This window comes from Pezoporus wallicus, unplaced genomic scaffold (assembly GCF_028554395.1).
Source record: "Pezoporus wallicus isolate ANWC-B61680 ecotype Strahan unplaced genomic scaffold, APGP_CSIRO_Pwel_v1 contig_8723, whole genome shotgun sequence".
NCBI lineage: Eukaryota > Metazoa > Chordata > Aves > Psittaciformes > Psittacidae > Pezoporus > Pezoporus wallicus.
Genome location: NW_026635404.1, coordinates 1123428 through 1141921, shown reverse-complemented (window position 1 = coordinate 1141921; position 18494 = coordinate 1123428). Strand labels below are relative to the sequence as shown.

The 18494-nt window shown below is 48.0% G+C and overlaps 1 protein-coding gene across 3 annotated transcripts in view; it reads left to right on the top strand.

The window, feature by feature from the left end:
* Positions 1-18494, top strand: part of SHISA6 (shisa family member 6) — a 224798-nt gene that overhangs the window by 169367 nt on the left and 36937 nt on the right. The window lies entirely within an intron of this gene.

Below are 18494 nucleotides of genomic sequence, written 5' to 3'. Positions count from 1 at the left end.
CCCTATTGAGAAGAACTGGTATTTTTATGTCAACCAGTGCTTTCAGATGTATCCTTGATTCTGAAATTACTTCATTTTTGGATTTACTGACTTAGTAGTGCAATTGCCTTCTACCCATTTGTGTCACATTGGTCATGCATTCTTTCCATCATCAGCTTCTATGTAAATTCAGTAAAGAAGACTGCCCCTTTGGTCCTGTGAAAGCAATCATTCCATCACCTAGGTGGGAGATCCTATAGACAACCCAGATTTGGATGTTGCTGGTCTGACAGCACCATAGCCCAGGAAAGGTCCTCTACTAGCACTGCAGAGTGGATCCGTATAAACTGAGCAGGCAGCTTGGGCCAAGACAGAGGGAAAAGGATGAGAAAGAGTATAAATGAACCATAAACACCATATCTGGCTAGAAAGGAGTACCAGGCCAGATCTGTGCTTTGATCCATACATGGCCTGAGCCAATAAAACCTCCCCTGGGAGTTCCCCTGTGGAGTTGGTGGCTTTGGCACAAGTTAGGTCTGCTGTATCCCTCACCTATGATGTGCCATGGGTCAGGAGATGTAGAAACCAGGCAACAGTCAAGGTTATCATTGTATGAAAAGTAATCCTCTGGTTTACAGCCTTAACCTCCAGTGAGAAAGGAATACCTAAATATAGTGGGGAATTTAGGCCTTTTTGTCCATCAAAACCTCAACTTGTAGGTGTGGTTTATGTTTAAATAAAAAACAGGCTGTGAGGCATCTAGATGCCGCATTAATGGATACCAACAACTTCATGAGCGGGGTAGGTACGGCAAAGGTAAATGTTACGTTGATTGCAGACATAAATAATAGAAGTCCCTTGAAGATTTGTAATGAATGTGAACAGAAAATGTTACCTGGTGGTATAATTTTCAATGAGTAGCCAAAGCTGTGTCCTGTAGCCTGGCTTCCAGTTATGCTTTTAGCATATATTTATTACTGTTAATTAGCACAAGTTGTTCAAACGTATCTGCTAGAAGGCAACATCAGCATCTCTTATACTGATGCATTTCCCAAGGAGGACTCAATGCAATACCTGAAAATGGTCATGCTGGTTCTGTAATGAGATCTTTCCTATTCCAATAATTATCATGGGTGTGAATAATATTTTACACTTAGAAAGAAAGCTTATTCTTAAAGGATCCCTACAGTCCTTCCAATCCTCTTAATTTCTAGAGTGCATCCTCAAAAGACCAATGACTCAGTTCATGTGGGCTGCACACCACATGCAATGCTCAGAGATAATGGACATCAGGACACTTGGAGCTTGACCAGTGCCCCTCAGAAGGTCTCACTAAGAAAAGGACCTCTTATTGCAATTCTAGAGCTTTTTCAGGAATGTGGGGATTGCTGTGAGGCACCGTAAGATTGGATTTATATATCTATGTCACAAAGAATTCTCCATCCTCGGAGGCAGCCGAAATCTGGCCAGGCAAAGCCACAAACATCTGCCAGGGCTGTTTCTCTCTGCTGTGATGTTGGTAATAATGAGACAACTCGGTCCAAGTTTGAAACACATTTTAAGACCTTCCCTCCACTGCACAGAGCCTGCCACAAGGAAGCCTTTACTAACAGGATCTGTAATACCAGAACAAGCACGGAGAGCCACACTGGGAAGCACACTGCCTGCTTTCCTAGGTAGCTCCAGTGCTGTGCCTTGGGCAAAGCACACTTCTCCCTGTGCATATGCTCCAGCATTTTGTCAAGTCCTGGTGTAGTTTTCCACCACCCTTTAGAAATACAGTATTAAGCAACATTAAAGCTTTTCCTTGAAAACTCTTTCAGCTGTGCAACTCCCATTTTGCACTATGAGTCTCACCTTTTAACATTTGTCTGTCCCTCATCAGAGCACTCTAAACAGTTTTGCTCCTTGCCTGGCTATTTAATCACTGTTTGGCCAAGCCATGCATAATTTAGTTCATTTAATCTTTTCTATTTAGCTTGCCCTTCAGTCATTTTGTGGCTGTTCTAACATCCTCTGCTTTCTCTATGACCTTGTGGCGCAGACATACACAGGCTTCCTGCTGTGCTCCCCTGGACATGCAGGATTCTGCTGTCTGTTTGCCTACACATCTACAGGGTGATTCTTTCATTAGGCCCATATGTGGACCTGTGTCTAATTTATTGTGCCCTTCTACTTCAGGATTTGTTTAAACCACAACACTTTCCCAAAATCACTGCACATCTTTCCCTTCATAACAAGTCTTCGCAATCTGTGCCATTCTTTTTGCAGTTCTTGAAATACTTTCCCAAACTTACTCCACTTTGCTGCTTCCTACTCTCTCTCAAGCTGCCCTTGACTCCTTGTATGCCCTTTTCTAAGGCCTGAGAAATAACCACTCATTCAGTTAGAGATATATGTTTTATAAAAGTCTTAGGCTTTTTTAATGAACCTTTAGGACAATTCTGAGGTCAGCACAGACTTACCCTTTCTGGACATTCTTATATCTGCAAAATGGGAAGTAGAGCATCTTACAGAAAAAGTTAAAAGAGTTTTGATTTAATGCATCCTGGCTGAATTCCGCTGGCTAAGAAGGAGAAGAAAGAGTGTGAAAAGTAGGAGCATCCTGCTGAACCTTTCAGAGAGTTTCAGATCCTTTCAAAGATCTTGTGGAGCAGGGCCTTCTACACAGAGAAAAGCTCCTTTGAAGGGTCCCTGCACTGTGGGAAGATATCTGGGAAGTACCTCTGTCAGATGGGGCTTCCAGCTGGGAGAAGACCTCTGAAAATAAGAACATAAAGACTTGCTTCACACATTCATATCAGAGACTCTGCAAAGGTATTGCCCCTGCAGCCAGACTGTCCACTTTGAGAAGACAGGAAGGGATGAGTACTGCTTGGAAAGTGCCAGATACCTGATGTCCATGCCATGGAGACAGGCAATAGAATAGGACTGTATCTTACACTGGTTTGCACAGTCAGGGAGGCAAGAACGCAAGTTCTTCTCAGAGCAAGTGCTCTGAGACAGGGTTTATCACTGGGTCCCCAGCCAGAGATGAGGGCTTCTCATGCTTCGACCTTCTCATGCTTCACTGTGATTTTCTGCTCTTCCTCCCATGGACTGAACCCTGAACCACTGGACCCTGAACCCCACTCACTGGGGTGGCTCCTATCCCTGCCTGTCTTGCTTAGGGGAAGCATTCATGCGCTTCCCCAAGGAATATCAGCCACTGTGGCAGCTCTGATGCCTGGTAAGCATGTCAGCCAGCCCATTCAGCAAGGCCCCAGCTCCACTCTATGCTGAAAGGACTGAAACAGCTCCACAGTAAATACAAGCATCTAATGGAATGTAATTACCATCTGCTGCTTTCCAAGGCAACACATCCGAATTACCAATTGGGAAATAATTACAGCCCACAAGTCTCCATCACAAGGGCCTCAGCTTCCCTGTTGAAGCTGCAGAACTTCCCAGTCCCTCCCAGACTGCAGCCCTGATGCATCTCTCACCTTTCTTTGGTTGCTGTAACGCACCAAACATCAGAAAACTGTTTCTGGAAGGAGTAAATAGCGAGATCCATTCTCTGAAGGCTTCTCTTGTATCAGCCAGAGGCATTTCAGAAGCATTTGATGTTACTCACCCCTTAAGCAAGGATTTGAAGCTGTGAGGGAAGGCAGAGTGGTGCAAGCCCAACTTCTGTTTACCTATTTTAAACATAAAGGAAGGAAACCAGTCACTGGCAACAGGATCCTTCAGGGCATGAGTTCCTCGACACTAATCACAGCGCCGAATCCTCTGCACAAATGACATCCGCCCACATGAGCTCCCAAGCTAAAAACCCTGGGTGTAAATTAGGCAAATACATATGTGAAATAATGAGCTCCTTTGCTTTGCTTTACTTTGCTTTGCCTTGCTTTGCCTCACTCTTCTTTCAGCCTGGCAGGACACAGGCTGAATGGTTCTGCCTCCCTGCACAGTGCTGCTGTGTGCACTGGGGCATTTAGCTAATGCTCCAGCTATGGAGAATTGCAGCCATCTGAGGCAGCTATTGTGGGGCATTCAGCTCATCCCACAGCAGCACAACAGAACTGATTTTATCATGTCAGAGCCTCCCTAATAGCTGGCTGTATATCAAAAGGGAGGTGGAGAGAGCAGCTTCTGATCTGTGCACTGATAATAGAATGATTAGCGAAACCTGACTCAGATTTTCACTCTATTGCAGGCTGAGGACTTCATTTTTCTGCAGTTAAGGATGCAAATATCTGACAGCCACTTGTACAGTGAAGCTTTTAACTCTTTTGAGTGCAGTGTCCCTAAGTTAATAAACCCAGACCAGCAGGGAGGCAGGAAAGTCCTTCAGAGAATGGCTGCAGAAGGGAGACATTTTCCACTACAAATTCCATTTTTACTTGATGTGCAACTTACACTCTACCAGGTTCAGTCTTTAAAAGGTTACTTTTGGAAGTGCTGTTTGGAGAGAATTGCCCTCCGTAGATCTCTGAGCAATGGAAGAGTATCTTTGGTGGCTGAAGACCCAAGTCATTTGCCATATGGTGTAGAAGTGGACTTCAGTTTAATTGGCCAGAGTCAATTCCAGTCAGTTCCCCAGAACTAGTCTAATCCAATTAGATGGAGTCCTCAGAAGCCAGAATTGCCATGATGTGTGACAATGCCTTTTGCTAGAAGCTGTCTTTTCAGCTTTTTTCTGTACCTTACAGTGTGTAGTAAAGCTAAGGTTAAGATAACTTTTTGTTGTCACATTCTTGTTACGTGATGCCTTCAATCCACAGACATTTGTCTATATAAGACACAGTGAAAAAGGCTGTACCATGACCCAGAAACCAGGTATTTGTGCTGAAATTGTCCCTAATGGGAAAAGGCCACTGTCCAATCAGTCAACAAGGTTGCGGGATATGTTATTGAGGAGGGTTGAAGTATTAAAGGAGAACTGAACACTGAGTCTTGGACCAGCTGAAATGATGGGTTGAGGCTGGCAATGGAAAACACTTTTGGAAAGACAACACTCAGAGAACTTCAGGAAGTCTCTCTTCTACAGACTGAAGCAAAAAGGGCAAGGCAGTGGTGGTGGGTTAAAGCAATAATAGTGTCCAGAAGAATGCTAGACGCTAGAAAAGAAGACTGGACGTAATTAATCTCGAGGGGTAGCTCTCCAAGGTCAGAGGCAGAATATGTAGAAAATGAAACAAGAAATCAGAAAGGAGCATGTTCTCAGAGGGAAGAAAAGGAAGAAGACTGGAAACACAAAGAATGGCAGAAATGAGCTGATAGAGTTAACAAACATGAAGGATCAGTAACTGACACAACAATCTGTCATGGCCATTCATGATCTGGGACAGAATGGTGAAAGAGGTTCTATTAGAGAAGTGTTTATGATGAGCTGAAACTTATGAAAGCATGAAATGGGTGAACATTACTGGAGTGTTAGTGGAAGAGTTTTGTCATCATGGACATATCACTTTACAGAACAGGAACAACGCACAGTGGTAAATCTCTGGTGTCTCAGCCATGATAGACAACTCATGAGTTTCTTTACCAAAAAATCACTCCATAAGTAAGAGGTAAACCATACACTGAGGAGTTGTAAGGCACTGCAAATGGGAAATTATCGAATCATGGAATGGTTTCTGTTGGAAGGGTCCTTAAAGCTCCTCCACCTCCAAACCCTGCCACGGGCAGGGACACCTTCCACTGGAGCAGCTTGCTCCAAGCCCCTGTGTCCAACCTGGCCTTGAACACTGCCAGGGATGGGGCAGCCACAGCTTCTCTGGGCACCCTGTGCTAGCGCCTCAGCACCCTCACAGGGAAGAACTTCTGCCTTATATCCAACTTAATTCTCTTATTCTAGCAGCAGTGCAACCAGGATAGTTTTACGCTCACAGCGATGTGGTTTGTTTCCTGCAGTCCATCTACCCCCCAAAAAACCCACAAAATGACACAATCAACAACAGAAACCCCAACCTCAAAACCTTAAACAAATTCTCCTGTACCACTTAGATCATCCCCTCCTGGCAAGACTCAGCACAAGCTGTGGATAGGCAGGATGTGCCCAGGAGAGCAGGCTGGCTGGAAGGCATGCACTGAGTGACATGAAGGCCTCTGCCAAACAGCATATATAATACCTAAAAAATGCTTCATTTTCCCTCGGTGGAGGCACTAATTTGAATCTCTCTCATCTCCTCATCTGCCAAGTTAAAAGAAGAAAAAAATCTTGTCTTAGGTGCTTCTACCACCCCTTCAGGTGAGGTTGAAATCGGTCATTGGGTTTGAACACTATTGCAGGAGAGGCAGGTGAGGAATGAAAATCTGTTTTTTTCTCCTTTGGAAACCAAGCTAAAAGAGATTGATCAGCAAAATAGTACATCTTAGAGGTCAAGAAACAGAGTGAGGAAGGAAGAACTGTCAAGTGTCAAAGTGAGTTACACGTTAAACCAAAGAGGAGAAAACCTCTCAGGTTATGTAAATGAAATGAGGATGAGAAAAGAATTAGTGAGGCTGCTGTGAAGTGAGGGGGATGTTAAATTAAAGACATGCTCAGTAATACTCAAAAAGAAAAGGAGGACTTGGCTTCCATTTTTAATGATGTGGCTGTGGACCAGAATAGCAGGAACAGGGTGGACAGCAGGAAAACAAGGACAGAGACAGAGCAAGTGCAGCCAGGCAGAGCTAATACTTCAGGAGCTAATGCACAACCCCAGAGGCACCAGATATTTTATCACAGGTACTGAAACAAGCAGCAGCACTGTATACTGCAGGGATTATGAATCTCCAGATCAGGCCACATCAGGCCAGTTGCTACGGGCTTGGAGAATGGCAATTTATGGTTGGGTCCAATACCACCCGCAGCTCTGAGGTGGATCTCCTTAGACATTGTCCTCAAATAAAGCTGGCCAAATCAGACAAATAGCTTTCTAACTGAAGTGGGTTTTATGCGAGCAGCAGCTAAGACAGTCAGGTCCCCATTCGGTCTGACTTCTTCTGTCCAGTTGCCTGAAAGAAGGAGCAAACTTTACACAGTCCCTCCAAGGGACACTCTAATGCTTGTGTCTTGGTGCCACATCTGAGGTCTGTCTGTGAGCCTGTTTCCCGCAATCACTGCTACCCATCCTGCCAGAAACTGCTCTCAGCTCTGCCTCACCAGTTAACCTCTGGAAGGTTTGATCTCCCCTCCCAATCCCAAGCCCCATAGCCCAGAAAAGAGCACACCCCACTCAGATGTACCCTTGCTGGGTGACCGTAGTCATGGAGTGTTGATATGAAAGGGCAAACAACATGATTCGGAGCCTGAAAGATTAACTCAGCTTGATGCAAGCTTTGAAATGGATTTTGAAGGCAGAACTAATTAAAGGCATAGATAGAAATGGGAAATGGGTTACAATGAAGCATGGCTTTATCCAAGGGAGGTTGTGGCAGGCTAATCTGATATCTTTCTCTGATAAGGTAATGGAGGTTTTAGACAAAGGAAACACGCTAGATACCATCTTTGTGGACTTCAAGAAAGCATTCGATATGGTGTCACATGAAGAACTGATTAGTGATGATAGAGAAAAACAAGGATTACAGAATTAGAAGGGAACGGAGGAAGCGCGCACAGAAGACACAGCAAAGGGCTCGTGCTGAAGGGAAGAGTCAGGCTGGAAGAAGGTTATCAGAGCTACTACAGGGCTAGGCTTAAGGCCAACCCCCTTTCATATTTGTACTGAAAATCTCAACAGAAATATGTAGACCACTAATAATAAATGACTGGGGAGCACTGAAAATGCAGCCAGAACCTCAATATTATGGCAAGAACCAGGCAATCTTGAGGACTAGAGAAATCAAAACTGGATGAAAGATCCTTTGGCAAGAAAATTGGCACAGAATCTGGTTGTGGAGGAGCCTTGGTGACCCAGGAGTCTGTGTCTATGCCCTTTGGGTGTAACTGCTTGTTGCTGCTTTGGAGATTTCTATTACCACATTTAGTTTAGGTTGCTGAAATGCCTGTTGTTCCTCAACTTGGGGTTGAGCTCTGAGAACCACACCATTTTGATAGATTTTTTTTCCCCTTTAATGAGCTCCCTGTAGATATATTCCACTTTATCAGCAAGATAATTAGTCTGTATATCAGGTTATCCTGCACTTATCATTGCCATGACTCTCCATCCCTGGATATTTTGTCAGGATTGACAAGCGTGTCAGGACTGTCTTCAGTTTTAGCACACTACAAGCTCAGGATCTGAAGTGTGGAGAGGGAAGGCAGGTGGTGTAGTTTCTTGCCATGGATAGCCATGGCCTGTGTGGCTGAATGTCTCTTTGGCTGGAACACCATCAGGTTTTGGACTGAGAAAGTCATATAGAGCTCTGTAAATCTCAGAAACATCCCTTACGTGACCAAGAGCATCAGAAACACTTCCTTCACTTTTCCATTTTCATTCTGACCTGGACCACATATGAATCACTTCAGCAACGGGTCCTGAATGTGCTGCTCAGCTGTGAAGTCTGGATGTGAATCCATCTGCACCCTGACTATATCTTAGGGTGGATCTGGTCCCACATCTCCTCTTTTGTGCTCTGTTTTCTGAACAAAAAGACTCAGTCCCTGATCTGGGAAGATGGCTGCAGTAAACTCCACGGTCCCTGTGTCAGGAAGCCCACTGCAGGGCCCCTCTGCAGATAGAATCCTCTGGAGCAGCAGACTTACTGGGAGAGTGTTCAAAGCCCATTTCCATTCCTCTGAGCCTATGAGCCACTGTGCCTGTATATGAAGCATCTGGTCACATGCAGAGATCTCCATCTAAGACAATCCCCCCAGGCTGTCTTCAGAGTCACCAGAAAGAAGCAGGCATTTCTAAGGCACAATTCAACACACACATCTGAAAGAAATGCTTCCCATTTCTCCTCCGGCCTGAGAAGGGAGTCTGAGTGAATGGGCTCAGAGGAAGATGGCTGCATCAGAGGTGTCAGAAAGTACAGTCTTGGAAGTCAGGGTTCATTTCACCCAGCTTCCAAGTGTCACGATGCTGAAATAACCTCTTATTCGAAAAAGGTCATGTCCTTTATTCCTCATTATTCTCTATCTTTTCATATCTATTTAACATCAGCTATTTGAAAAGCTATTACTCCAGCATGTTTAGCGATGAAATGGATGAAGTACTCTCTTCTCCCCTCATGCTGTGACCTCTGTGATGGTCATGAGTAAAACTAATGACACTAAATTATAGAGGTGTTGCTGGATATTGCCAGAGGAGTGATAAAATGTGATGGCAGTTAATAGAGCATGTTTAAAAGACACAACACAACTGTTGTCTACTGAGAGGCACCCAAACGCATTAGTAAATAGAAGTGGCATTCTGGTGCTCAGGGCTGTATCACTCAAAAGCTCCCTGTGGCTTTTAGCTCTAACCTCTCTGGTGCTCCACTTTGTAGGGCATCTGTTGCACAGCTGTGTGCTGCTTCTCACCCTGAAGGCTACTAAAAGCACATCTGGGCATGGAGCTGCAGTTGTTACGTGTGAGAAATGATCCTATATGAGGGCATCTCAAACAGTGCCCTGCTTGCTCTGCAGATAAGAAAGGCCACATTCCACTCCTGAACAAGAACAGGGAAAGAAGAAGGAAGGGTAAATAAAGTGCAGCAGCACTGGTCTCCCATTCCAAATAGCATCAGCCCAGAGGCTGTGATTGCTAATTAAACAATATATCCCATGCAATGCAGGCAGTGAGGGTGACATTTACCTCTTGTAGGCTATAAATATCCAGCCATAAGTAAACATTTCTAATCAGTGATTATGGGCGAGATTATTTTCCCTGATGTTCTAAGTGATTGTTTGTTTATGCAGAGTTAATGGGCAAGATCATGCTGGAGGTGCTGGCCAAGGATTCAGGCCCAGCGCCTGCACCAGTTCTTTGGCATTGTGCTGAACTGGGTCACCAGGCTTGGGAGGACATCCCAGACCCTCCAGCACAAGCTGCATCTGAGCCACGCAGGCTTTGTTTTCAAGATCCTGAGGCACAATGTAGAGTAGTAATGGTGCCATCCAAAGGAGAAGCAGTTCAGGGAGGGTGGCTATGCATGACCTCCTTGTTTCAGAGGCTGTCCTTTGAGCCAGACATGGAGGCTCTACCCTTGATGTGAAGTGAGCAGCGCATGGGGTCATTGCCTACCCACCTTGCTAGGTGCAGCCCATCTTTCAGGTGGGGTGAAAACAGCTATGATTGATAGAGTTGAGAGGAACTGAGATTGGGATAACTGCTGACAAATTGGATAGAGGACACCTTTGCCCAGCCCACATTCAACCCCTCCGGAGTCTGAGACCATGCCAAGGTGGCAAACCCCTCTTCTCTTGCAGATTTCTGTTTAGGGACTGTGAAACCAGCGGGGACAGTCAGCATGTTTGGATCAGCCTTTAGCTGTTGTCATAGCCATCTGGGGAGGCAGAGACATATTGCATTGCCCCAACCTTTTCCACTCCAGTGAACATCTCTGCGCTCTCCACACCACCCACAGCCTTAAGCAGCTGTATTTATTTCCCTGCACAGTGCAAGGAAATCCGAAGAGTCTGCCTGGGCAAACTCCTGCATAGAGAAAAGCAGTGCCCACAGCCCTGCAAGGGATCCAGGGAGGTATGGAGATGTGCATGCTGTAATGATTTGTGACGGTTCCCATCTTACTTCAGGGAGTAAAACACACCAGAGCGTGGGGAACGTGTGGAAACAAATACAGAGAAACAAGCTCGGAGAGCTGGGACCCAGCGGAGCCAGGGGAACTCCGATGCCAGCAGCATCTTTGCTGATGTGTCTATATTTTATTCAGCATGTTTTTTCCTCTGAAACAAAAAGGAAACTGGAGGGACTGAGACAGTGCCCTTTTCAGAGGCATGGCACTGTAACAGCTGGGCTTATCCCTCCTGGGAAAAGTGCTTCTCGAGCTCTCCCTGCTCTAGCCTAGATGTTGACCTGGCAAAGCACTTGCTGTACTCAGCACTCAGAAACACTCTCTGACCTGTTCACTTGCTCATTGCTAAACAGCTCATCATCTGCCTCACCTGTTTAGACTGGGAGATTGGTTTTGCACAGTTCTTAGCACACTGGGTTCTGGCATTGGCTGGTTGCTCTTTGCACTAATGTCATGCAAAGGTGGTAACTAATCCCTGTTTCACTGCACGAGGTAGTAAATGGCATATCCCACAGACCACCATTCTCCTGAGGAAGAAACGGCTGGGTTCTAGGTACTGATCTCAGTGGCAGTGCTGCTGGTGGAGAGCATCATTGTCAAAGCAGGTCAAGTTCCAGCACTCAGGTATCACATATTACCACTGAGTAGAGCTTCAGAGACTAACCCACAGGTGCCTCTGGGTTCTGATAACCTGGGAGGACTTGTTCTTAACCCTCCTCACAGGAACCTTACTGGTTGCATGACCCCTGAGGCATTGCAGCATGGATTGCTTACTGATCATGAGTTGACAAATGTCATGTCATTCGATCTGATGTATTCCTCAGGTTTGTTTGCTAGCTCCTGACGAGTCTGAACAGCAAACAGATGAAGAACTTTAATGTCAGCATTAAATATCCCAAATAAAACAGAGGTTAGTGAGCTGGAAGGTCAAAGATAGACTGCTGGCTGGTTTTCTTTATATTGTTCCTTGCAAGTAGCTTACGTTATCTGTGCTGAGAGAAGTTGTGCCCTTCTAGGGGAGTTAAGAAACTCAGTGAGCTGGTGTCCTCCTCCCCATGCCTGGAAAGAGGTGTCTCCTTATGCCTTTACAGCTCCTTTGAATGGCTTTGATGTGCACTGAGCTGGTTCAAAATATTGTTAAGCTATTTTTGTTGGAAGCTGAATTCAGAGCAAAGTGAAATCTACCATAAAAAGTGTCTGCTGCCCAGAGAAAATGCTGAGGCTTTGGCTGAAAACAGAGTCAAAGCATTTCTGGTTCCTTGCCAAATCACAGAGCCATGTGATGTGCACTCTTGCTCAGTAAGAGGGAGAAAGGGGTGCGCCACTGGAGAAGGAGTCCAGCCAGAAAGTCCTCATAAAACCCCTCAGCTATGGCCACAGGTGCCATAACATCCTACAGCACTGTTCAGAACTGAACTTTGCAGGAGCTTCTGTGAGCTCCAGGGAAGGTGGGGATTTATGCACATAATCATAGAACCCCAGACTGGTTTGGGTTGGAGGGGACCATAAACTCATCCAGCTCCAACCCCTGCCACGGGCAGGGACACCTTCCACTAGAGCAGCTTGCTCCAAGCCCCTGTGTCCAACCTGGCCTTGAACACTGCCAGGGATGGGGCATTTACCACTTCTTTGGGCAGCCTGTGCCAGGGCCTCACCACTCTCAGAAGAAACTGAGAGGCTGAACAGGGATTTCAATATTATGGCTTTATTTCCAATTTCCAATGCCCATGTCTCCATCACAAGAGTTATTTTCCTATCAATGCTGTTAAAGAGGTAATGAGAAGATAAATTGTGCAAGGCAGCTGACAGCAAGAGCATGAAATTATGTCTCTGAGGTTTGTTGTCCTCAGGGAAAGAGGTCCTGATCGCTGGTGCTGGCTGCGAACCGAACCGGGCTGGTAGGAGTGCTGGGATTGCCCTCATAACATAATCCCTGCCTTTCCCACCAGGGCACTATTGAGGCTGCAGGGGATTTTAGGACCAACCAACCTCCTTTTTGAAAGTACAGTTGAAGAGCTCCAAGTAGTAACAGGGCAAGAAGGAAGGAAGAGGACTGCACTCAGGTTTTAAAACTCAGTTTTATTAATAGAAGGAATATCTGACTGGGTTTGACCTATGAACTGTGTGCCTCAGAAACCACTCTCCACGTGCTGATGCCTATAAGAAACAATAAGCAGGGCTGGGCCACAGAGTCCTGAAATGAAGCTGGTGGCACAAAAATGTACAAAATCCACACCAAAACTGAGATTGTACTGGGGACTTGCACCCATTCCTTGAGCACAGGGGGACTCGCTCAGTGAAGAGCTGCCTGGCTCCTCCCTCGTGGTTCAGTGGTTACAGGGGTTCAATCCAGCCTGGACCTCCGGGTCCATGTTGGGAGGAATCCTTTGCATGTGCAGTCCTGGTTGCTTTCAGAATGCTGGAGGTGGACTTTGGCCATGCCCAGCAGAGCAGTTCAATTGCCCTGAGCAAGTTACCCATCATCCACACTGCTGCTGGAAGCACCAATATCTACTGCCATCTGAGGGACAAGACTTATAATTTAGCTACAAATGACAGAGCTGTAGGTTTGTTCTCTGTCCTGGAGGTCTCTTGCCTAAAAACACAGCTTTTTGTATCTTGTCCTTGACCATCTTGCTCAAAGGCAGAGACCTTTCTAAGCACGTCCAGTGAAAAAAAGAGTGTGGAAGGGGAGCAAGAAGACATCAAGTGATTTGGACCTGAAGAGGACATGTCTGGACAGGCATTGAGGGCCAAAGACATGCAGTGGATGGTGATAAGAGCTATGTGTCACAGGTGGTAGTTAATAATATGTGTACAGGGTGGGTGCATCAAAGACAGCCTCCTACATATTGTGTGGGAAGGGACATGGATATCATGGACAGCACAGTGTATAAACTGAGGAAAGCATGTGAACAGACCATGAATGGTGTCTGTGGGACTACCTAGAGTCAGGTACAATGCTGCACTCGTTAAAGTGGATCTGGTACCAAGGGAACAGGGGAAACACTGCCCAGAGGGCCCTGGGAAGCTGACAGTACAGATCAAGTGAAGGTTTTCTTAGACAACAGCAGTTGGCAACAATACTGACTTCCTGATGGGGACCAAGTGATGCTGCTGGTCTGTGCTGTCAGCCTGAATGCTGCAGACTCCTGTCTGGTTTCCCTGCTAATGATTCATCCAGCAAGAGGGATGCACAGGAGAGCAGCAGGGATAGTTCATGGAGAAATTGCATTAGGAGCTTTTAAATATTGATGTCTCTGTGCTCTGCGTGAACTGTCCCTCCTCCACTCCCCAAAGCAGGGGGGGGTTGTTTGTGAGCACTGGCAATCAGAGAGGCAGCTCTATAGACTGCAGTGTGCAAAGCACAGCAAAGGGCTTTTAATTCACAAGTCACTAGAGAGAGAGAGGCAGAAGCAGGACAAGCCTGTCGCTGACAGATGGGAATGCCAGGGGACTCAGATGCAGAGCTCATCAGGGACCTGCTTCTCCAGCCCCCGTCTGCTGAAAGCAGCATCTCAAAGGGGGAAGCAGAGACCACCCAGCTCAGGTGGGGGCCCCTGGCAGTGAGTCCCACATCCAGGCACACACTGCAGCCTCCAGTGGCACTGCACCACCGCACACAGCAGTCAGGTGGGACCAGGGTTTGGGCTATCTATCTCGTCACAGCGAGGAGGGGACACGCTCATGAGGAGTGTGCTGTGCAGGGCTGGTGGGGAGCGGCACCGCTCGGCAGAGGCATCAAAGGGCTCACCTTAAGCACGATGAGGGAAAACAGATGAGAGGTGCCCAGAGATGCTTCTCGAGGCCAGCAGGGATGCGGGTCTGTGCTGTGACAGTTGTATGAGCTCTAATGGAGCGTGATCTACACGGGAAGATGCTCATGCATGGGAACTCCATCTTTCATGGTGAAGTCTCCCTCCCCGAGGCCGTGAGGAGTTTGGCTTGATACAAAAGAGATGCTCTGAGCCCCATGAAATGTGTTGCAAAGTTAGAAGTGGCAGCACAAGACTGCCTCCTCTAACTCCTTTAGAGCATGCCTTTACCTTATGGCGTACTCTAAAATAGAATCATAGAATCCCAGACTGGTTTGGGTTGAAAGGACCTTAAAGCTCCTCCAGCTCCAACCCCTGCCACAGGCAGGGACACCTTCCACTAGAGCAGCTTGCTCCAAGCCCCTGTGTCCAACCTGGCCTTGAACACTGCCAGGGATGGGGCATTTACCACTTCTCTGTGCCAGGGCCTCACCACTCTCACAGGGAAGTTCTTCCTTATATCCAGCCTAAATCTCCCTTGTTTCAGTTTTAACCCATCAGCCCTTGTCCTGTCTCTACATAACCTTGTAAAAAGTCCTTCCTGTCTTCATCCACACCCCTGGGACAGAGCTGCCTTTGTCTGGGCTCACCAAGCAGCCTCACCGAACAGCTGTTTTGTCTTCCAAACACTCATAGGGCTCCAGTGCAGACAGGCAAGGAGAGTGAGCTCTGTTAGAAACTGCATCATATCCTGGGATCCCTTCACAGGAAGAGGTTTGGATCTTCCAAGGCTTCAGGACAAAGCAGATACTTAGAGGGGCTGCTGGCAATTCCCTTCAGGAAGTGCCAGAATCTTTCTCGTGCACCCCAGGGTGGATCAGGCCCAGAGACCCTGGCCTGGATGCTCAGCATTCGCTGCAATGAGCCCTCAAGGCTCTGGACCATGTTCCAGCGAGATGAGGCCACCCCTTGAGACCTCCCCTGCACACTGGAGCTGCTGCTGCAGGGTGAGCAGTCAGTGGCTGTGCTGCAGCAGAATGGCTGGGACCTCTGGCACTGTCCTGGTCCTGGGGCAGGAGGGTGAGTAACGCTTCAGGAGGGTGGGGAGGAAGCGGGTGATGCCTAAGGGCGTCTGCAGCTCCCTTTGGGCAGGAGGGGGCTCTACCTGCACTTGCTTCATGAAGCCTGAGCCCATGGCAGACCCCTCCTGGGCTCATGGCTGCATCCCCACTGAACCTCCCAGAGGGTTCCCAGGACCAGGCTTTATTCAAGGTTCCCCAGGAGATGCCATCTGCTCCCAGCTGTCACACTCACCCTCGCTGCAGACACTGCCAGAGCCTTTCTGCTCCCCAGAACCCATTTTTCTACCTCCTGGTATCCCTGCGATGGCAGATGGGACTTGGCAGCTGCAGAGTCCTCAGGTCCATCAGCACAGAGGCAGTAACAACTCTTTGGAGGGCATCATGGGCGGCAGCAGTGTTACCTCATCCCTGGTCCCAAGGGCAGGCAATGTTTCTGCTTCCAGCAGAGAGGCAGCTGATGGCACTGGATGGTGGCCATCCCCTGGAAGCACGCAGGGTGCACATCCAAGTGTCTCATCCCACAGGCTGATCCATCCCACACACCTATGCTGTGGAGTGCCAGGGGACAGCTGGGCAGTAAGTGCTGTTGGGAGAGGGAGATGTGGAGCTGCAGGGACAGGGATGCTCTCTTGAAGCCATTCTCCCTCCACTGCTGAGGCTGGTTCAGGGGTTTCCCACCCTGGTGTATTTGGCTGTCCCCACACTGCACAGTCATGGTCTGGCCAGGCCACAGCAGCTGGAAGAGGCCAGTTGGGGTCTCTACCAGATGGACAGAAACTGAAGATCTGGGCAAAAAGCTCCTTGAGGAGGGAGCCACAGCTCCTGTGTCCTGCTGGCATGGCTGGGAGCTTGCTGGGCAGCACTGGGAGCTGGGGGAGACCACTGTCCTGCTCCCTGTCTCATTACTGCAGACAGTTGTTGAGGGGTCTCACAGTCGATAACTCTTCCTTCCCCTATGAGGGAACAAAAGCCAACTTTGAGGAGCTCAGATACTCCTGAGATGGTTGTTCTGCCCGGCCTCAGGGACTCTCTGTGAATGCCAACAGTGTCATCTGGCAGCCTTAAGCTGGGACACTGTAAATGCTTCAGTGCTTAGGCAGCTACCCATGGCAGTGCAAGTGAAGCGGTAGCAAAACCCAAAGCTTTCTGGTTGCACATCCCTGCACCCTGGCTTTCCCTGGCACTTCAGGCAGAGGTCTGGGATGACTGGCTGAGGGCACACAGGCTGCAGCTCATAGCTTCTGCTCTGGCTTAATGCTTGCTCATAAGTTGCATGTTGCTCACCAGGCTGGACTTGGGTCACTTACAGCAACCTCAAAGACACATGCTGCTCCTGCAGGGCTTCCCCTGGCAGCTAGAGACTTGCTGGCAATGACGAGCCTAGCACCATGGAGTCTTCTTCAAGCAGGAGCACCTTCTCTCACCTTCTCCACTGGTCCTTCTCCTACCACCTCAGCATGCTGAGTCCCCTTCCCCTGAGAAGATTGACTTCCAGCTCCAGGTTCTCTCTTGAAAGCAGCTATCACACTCCCTTCATCAGAAAAGCTGTCCATGGCGTTGGTAGTTCTGTGCTCCACTTCCCACTAAGGAGCCCTTGCCTGATGTCCTAGCCTAAGATCCTCCAACACCCGATGAGTATCCTGGAGTTCCCTGTGGAACCCAGCCTTTGTGTCCCTCTGCTAGGCACATCACATCACTCCACCCTGCAGCTCAGCTCCTTACAGCTCAGCCCGAGCAGCCTTGCCCGAGCCAGCAAGCCTCACCTCCCCAGCAAAAGAGAGGTTTGCATCTCTGCTTCTCATTGCACAGGGGTGAGGAGATGGTGGTGAGGAGAGGACAAGTCCTGACAGCTACTGCTATGGGCTGGATCACATCTCTGCACATACAGAACTCGGCAGCTTGCAGCCTTGCTTCTCTGCTTTTCTCCCTATTGCCAGCAAGCCATGCTGGGAATCCATGGAGAAAGAAGCTCTTTTGCAAAGTGGGAGAGAGATGAAAGCAAGGAGTGGGGGGAGAGAAAAGACCAGATGAAATTTTCTAGACCTTATGCGCCCAGGTTGTGTTCCTGTATGAGAAATCCTTGTCTTAGGCATCACTCACAGTGTGACTTGCAAATGCTGCTCTTAGTGCACATCATGCTCCTGTCTCCCAGGGGCCTGTGAAGCTGCTGTTTGCAAAGACATCTCAGCACTTGTGTCCTGGAGCAAATTGTACTCATGGTTACTATGATCCCACTCATCCGCTTTTAGCACTGTCATGAATTGCTGAGTGGCTGCAGTGTTCCAGCCCAGAGCAGCTGTGCTCAGGTGGTGGCTGCTCACCATTTAGAGCAATGGTTTTTTCCAAGTGTGCTACAATCCTCTGTAAGATGCCATGTTCATTCACTGTCAACTCTCACCATGCAGACGTGTCTACGCTGCTGGCCGTGGCTCCTCGCTGAGCTGTGCTGTGCTCTGGGGAAGCAGGGCAGCATCGCAGCCCCAGCACTGTACAGCTGCAGCATGGCAGGGAGCCTCTCCATGGAATTATGGCACTTTCATCACCCATTTTCATGACTGCCAGACCCAGCCTTTGCATTCCGGTCAGGAGCTAATGAATCACGACTCATCACTTCACTTGCAGAATGCAAAATATCCAGGAGAGAAGAAACAGGAAAATCCCAGGGCTGGCTCAAGGGTTGGTTCTCAACCTGCCTCCAGTGAGCAACACAGAGAGATGCTGGTGTTCACCCCATAACCCAGCTGTGTGCCAGGGGATGCTGCCTCTGGACACTGCTCTGCCTCAGCTCATCAGGCTCAAGGGGATCTCAGGGTGTCACTGACGCCACTGCAGGCTGCCATCAGAAGAGACTCCTATCTCCAGCCATCTCCCACTCCAAAGGCATCACTTTTCTTTCCTGTTTTCCTCTTACCTAGTGGGTTTCAGAACCTCACTGGGTGGCTTGTCAGGAATTCTCCTAATTCCCAACCCAAATCTATTTGTGATCAGACCGGATCTTGTACCTGCTCTGCCCTCATTGCTCCTTAGCACA